This window comes from Macrotis lagotis, chromosome X, assembly GCF_037893015.1.
Source record: "Macrotis lagotis isolate mMagLag1 chromosome X, bilby.v1.9.chrom.fasta, whole genome shotgun sequence".
In the NCBI taxonomy this organism is placed as follows: Eukaryota; Metazoa; Chordata; class Mammalia; order Peramelemorphia; family Peramelidae; genus Macrotis; species Macrotis lagotis.
Window position 1 is genome coordinate 498,438,692 of NC_133666.1, and position 5,930 is coordinate 498,444,621.

A 5,930-nucleotide genomic window follows, 5' to 3' on the forward strand; every position below is an offset into this window, starting at 1 on the left:
AGAAAAGTTAAGGGTCTTCCTTAAAAACATTTCCTGTGAGATTTAGTTGAAATATACATCAAGGATTCACAAGTGAATTCTGCCAAACATTTAAAGAACAATTGGTTCCAATCCTATATAAACTCTTTGGAAATATAGGGAAAGATGGAACTCTGCCTAACTCTTTCTATGAAACCAATATGGTGCTGTTACCTAAACCAGGAAGAGTTAAAACAGAGAAAGAAAATTATAGATCTATTTCCCTGATGAATATAGATGCAAAAATCCTACATAAAATCTTAGCAAAATGACTACAACAAGTCATCACTAGGATTTATTCCAGGAATGCAGGGTTGGTTCAATATTAGGAAAACTGTTAGTATACTCAATTATATCAATAACAAACCTATCAGAAACCATACGATCATATCAATAGATGCTGAAAAAGCTTTTGACAAAATACAGCATCCATTCCTATTAAAAATACTAGAGAGTGTAGGAATAAATGGACTGTTCCTTAAAATAATTACCAGTATCTATCTGAAACCATCAACAAGCATTATACTCAATGGGGAGAGGCTAGAGGCATTCCCAATAAGATCAGGGGTTAAACAAGGGTGCCCATTATCACCACTACTATTCTATATTGTATTAGAAATGTTAGCATCAACAATTAGAGAAGAAAAAGAAATTAAAGGAATTCGAATTGGGAAGGAAGAGACAAAACTCTCACTATTCGCAGATGACATGATGGTCTACCTAGAGAATCCCAAGAAATCATCTAAAAAACTACTGGAAACAATTAGCAATTTTAGCAAAGTTGCAGGTTATAAAATAAACCCCCATAAATCCTCAACTTTCCTATATATGACTAGCAAGAAACAGCAGGAAGAGCTAGAAAGAGAAATTCCATTCAAATTAACCTCAGACAGTGTAAAATACTTGGGAGTCTATTTGCCAAGACAGACTCAGAATCTTTTTGAAAACAATTATAAAACACTTCTCACACAAATTAAATCAGATTTAAATAACTGGGCAAATATCTAGTGTTCATGGATAGGTAGAGCTAATATAATAAAAATGACAATTCTACCAAAACTAAACTATCTGTTTAGTGCCCTACCAATCAAAATTCCAAAAAATTACTTTAATGAGCTAGAAAAAAATTGTAAGTAAATTCATATGGAGAAATAAAAAGTCAAGAATTGCCAGGAGCTTAATGAAAAAAAAATGCAAATGAAGGTGGCTTAGCACTACCCGATCTAAAATTATATTATAAAGCATCAGTCATCAAAACTGTTTGGTATTGGCTAAGAAATAGAGTGGTGCACCAGTGGAATAGACTAGGTGAAAAAGCAGGAGAGGATTATGGTAATCTGCTGTTTGATAAACCCAAAGAGTCAGGCCACATGGATAAAAACTCCCTCTTTGATAAAAACTGTTGGGATAATTGGAAATTAGTATGGAAGAAACTTAGATTAGACCAACACCTCACACCCTTTACCAAGATAACATCCAAATGGTTACAGGACATAGACATAAAAAAACAATACTATAAGCAACTTAGAAGATCAAGGACTAGTCTACCTGTCAGATCTATGGAAAGGGGAACAGTTTATGACTAAGGAAGAGTTGGAGAACATCACTAAAAACCAATTAGATGATTTCGAATACATTAAATTAAAAAGTTTTTGCACAGATAAAACCAATGTAATCAAGATCAAAAGAAAAGTAGTAAATTGGGAAACAATCTTTACAACTAATGATTCTGACAAAGGATTCATTTCTAAAATATACAGAGAACTAAGTCATATTTTTAAAACAAAAAACCATTCCCCAATTGACAAATGGTCAAAGGATATGCAAAGGTAATTTACAGATGAGGAGATCAAAGCAATCCATAGCCATATGAAAAAATGCTCTAAATCATTTATTATTAGAGAAATGCAAATTAAAGCTTCGCTGAGGTACCACCTCACACCTCTCAGATTGGCCAGTATGACCAGGAAGGATAATGATCATTGTTGGAAGGGATGTGGGAAATGTGGGACACTTACACTGTTGGTGGAGCTGTGAACTCATCCAACCCTTGTGGAGATCTATTTGGAACTATGCCCAAAGGGCAACAAAAATGTGCATACCCTTTGACCCAGCAATACCACTACTGGGTCTATACCCTGAAGAGATGAGGAAAAAGGGTAAAAACATTACTTGTACAAAAAATATTTATAGCAGCCCTGTTTGTGGTGGCAAAGAATTGGAAATCCAGTAAATGTCCTTCAATTGGGGAATGGCTTAGCAAACTGTGGTATATGTATATCATGGAACACTATTGTTCTATTAGAAACCAGGAGGGATGGGATTTCAGGGAAACCTGGAAGGATTTGCATGAACTGATGCTGAGTGAGATGAGCAGAACCAGAAAAACACTGTACACCCTAACAGCAACATGGGAGTGATGTTCAACCTTGAAGGACTTGCTCATTCCATCAGCGCAACAATTGGGAAGAATTTTTGGCTGTCTGCAAAGGAGAGCACCATCTGTATCCAGATAAGGAGCTGTGGAGTTTGAACAAAGTACAAGGACTATTCCCTTTAATTCAGAAAAAAATCCCCAGATGTCTTATGGTCTGATCTGGTTACCTCTGAGAATTCTGTTCTCTTTAAGGATATGATTTCTCTCTCATCACACCCAATTTGGATCGAGGTACAACATGGAAACAAAGTAAAGACTGAAGGAGTGCTATCTGTGGGGTGGGGGTGGGGGGAGGCAAGCAAGATTGGGGGAAAACTGTAAAACTCAAATAATATATTTAATAAAAATTAAAAAAAAAGAAATATACATCAAGTTTGGAAAAAGAAAGATCCAGGGCCATCTCAACAGCTATTTTCAGATATATCAAGAGCTGTCATAAGGAGAAGCCATTTGGTTTACTTTGTTTGGTCACCAAAGACAGAACCAGGAGAAATGATTAGAAGCAATTTGTTTCAAAGAATCATGATTAGGAATGAAATTGGGAGAGAGTAGGAAGAAGAAAAATGTCCAAAAAATTAATAGTTGTGCAAAAGTAAAGTTTCTTTATGAGATAGTAGATTTCTCTTTACCTGTAATCTTTACACAAATGTTGAATGACCACTTTTCATTAAAGTGACTGGAGATTCATTTTTCAGTAAGGATTGGACTAGGTATAATAACAGTTCACCATGCCTTCCTTCAATATAATTAGAATAATTGAAATGAGCTGCATATTTTATGTAAAGACAAATTATTCTCTTGTATAGTTAGAGATTTAGCAAGGAGCTTGATAATCCTCAGTAAAATCACTAGATTTAAGATATTGAAATGAATGTTACAAAGAATAGTTTTCTTTATGTTGAATATAAGTTTTGATATTTTTGAGGGGAACTATATCCAAAGAGTGAAGAATCAAGATGCTCTGATATATTGATAATGTTTTAATCAAATTGACCAGAGGTTTAGCAATTTTATTGATTTTTCATAATACCAACTTTTGGTTTTATTTATTAATTCAATAGTGTTTTGCTTTCAATTTTATTAATTTCTCCTTTAATTTTTAGAATTTCTAATTTAGTATTTAATTGGGCATTTTTGATTTGTTCTTTCTCTAATTTTTTTTAGTTGCATGTTTAGTTCATTGATTTCCTCTTTCTCCAATTTATTCATGTAAGCATTTAGAGCTAGGATATATCCCCTGAGAGTTGCTTTGAATGAATCCCATAGGTTTTGGTATGTTGTTTCATTATTATCATTATCTAGGATAAAATGGTTAATTCTTTCTCTAATTTGTTTTTTTTAAATGAGTTTATTCAGTTTCCAGTTTGTTCTGGGTCTATATCTCCTTGGCCCAGTATTGCATATGATTTTTATTGCATTCTGATCTGAGAAAGATGTATTCACTATTTCTGCCTTTCTGCAGTTGATCATTAGGTTTTTATGTCCTAGTACATTGTCAATTTTTGTATAAGTTCCATGTACTGCAGAGAAAAAGGTATATTTCTTTCTATCCCCATTCAGTTTCTTCCATAAGTCTACCATATCTAATTTTTCTAACAATCTATTTACCTCCTTAACTTCTTTCTTGTTTATTTTATGATTTGATTTATCTAGATCTGATAGCGGGAGGTTGAGGTCTCCCACTAGTAGAGTTTTGCTGTCTATGTCTTCCTGTAGTTCTTTCAGCTTCTCCTCTAAGAATTTGGGCACTGTCCCACTGGGTGCATATATATTCAATATTGAAATGATTTTATTGTCTATGGTGCCTTTTAGGAGGATAAAGTTTCCTTCCTTATGTCTTTTAATGCTATCTATTTTTGCTGCTGCTTTGTCTGAGATAAGGATTGCTACCCCTGCTTTTTTTTTTTTACTTCAGCTGAAGCAAAATGTATTTTGCTCCAACCTTTTACCTTTACTCTATATGTATCTCTCTTCTTCAAATGAGTTTCTTGTAAGCAGCATATTTTAGGATTCTGGTTTTTAATCCGCTCTGCTATTTGCTTACGTTTTAATGGAGAGTTAATCCCATTCACATTCAAGGTTATGATTACTAATTCTTTATTGCCCTCCTTGCTATCTTCCCTCTGTTGGTATTTTTCCCGCCCTTCCCCCCCTTATCCAAATTAACCAGTATTTTGTTTCTGAATACCACCGCCTTCAGTGTGTTTGCCCTCGTATATCACACCCTCCCCTTTCTTTCCCCTTTCTCCTTTTCCCTTTTCCCTTCCCTTCTTTTTGTTATTTCCCCTTTTCCCCCCACTCACCTTCCCTTTCTCTGTCCCCCCCTCCCCTTTTCCCCTTTTAGTACTTGAAAGGTTAGATGTTTTATAAGTTAACTGAGTATGTGTAAGTTGACTTTAAGCCAAGTCTGATGAGAAGAAGATTCAGGTGTTTCTCCTCTGCTCCCTTCTTCCCCTCTATTACCGTAGGTTTTTTGTACCTCTTAGTGTAATGAGATTTACCCCCATTCAATCCCCTTCCTCCTCCCGTTTCTTTCCTGTCCCCCTTTTTAAGGAGGTAGTGTTTTTAGATCATTCTTAGTCATAGGACATTCTGAGTGTCTATCACTTCTAGGTCAGTATATTCTATCGAATAGAGTCAAAATTCCTGAGAGTTATTGGATTCTTTCTCCCAAGTGGGGTTAAATCCAGTTACATTCCATTAGATAGCAGTCTCATGGATAGGTCATGAATGTCAATCATTTCTGGCTAGGTGTATTCTCTCTGTTAGAGTTAAATTCTCAAGATTTATGAGAATCTTGCCCACCCCGCATGCTGGGATATAGCCAGTTTCAACTTACTGGATTGCATTTTTTCCCTTTTAATGCCCCCCCTTTTTTAACCTTTTCATGTGTCTTTTGAACCTCCTGTTTGATGTCCAAATTTTCCATTTAGCTCTGGTCTTTTCATCAGAAATTTTTGGAATTCTTCCATTTCGTTAAATGTCCATTGTTTTCCCTGGAAGAGAAGGCTCAGCTTTGCAGGAAAGTAGATTCCTAGCTGCATTCCAAGCTCCCTTGCTCTTCAAAATATCTCCTTCCAGGCCCTTTGATCCCTTAATGTTGATGCAGCCAGGTCCTGCATGATCCTTACTGTGCCTCCTTGATATTTAAATTGTTTCTTTCTGGCTGCTTGCAGGATTTTCTCTTTTATCTGATAGTTCTGGAATTTGGCCACAACATTACTTGGTGTTTTCATTTTAGGATGTTTTTCTGGTGGAGATTGATGTACTCTTTCAATAACTACTTTGTCCTCCAATTCCATGATATCAGGGCAATTTTCCATCACTAGATCCTGTAATAGTAAGTCCAAAAAACATGGTTAGATGCCACAGAGTAGGTGGCAATACCTTAACCTTATATGTGTTGTAAAGGCCACTAGGACCTCTTCTATCCTTATCAGGGGGAGTGCTAACCTTCTCTCCTTTCATACAACAC

The 5,930-nt window shown here is 35.5% G+C and overlaps 1 non-coding gene across 1 annotated transcript; it reads right to left on the reverse strand.

Annotated features, from left to right (window-relative positions):
• Positions 1-5,802: 5,802 nt before the first annotated feature.
• Positions 5,803-5,930, reverse strand: LOC141503836 (U6atac minor spliceosomal RNA). The gene has a single exon (XR_012473136.1). It is a non-coding gene; the product is annotated as a U6atac minor spliceosomal RNA (small nuclear RNA).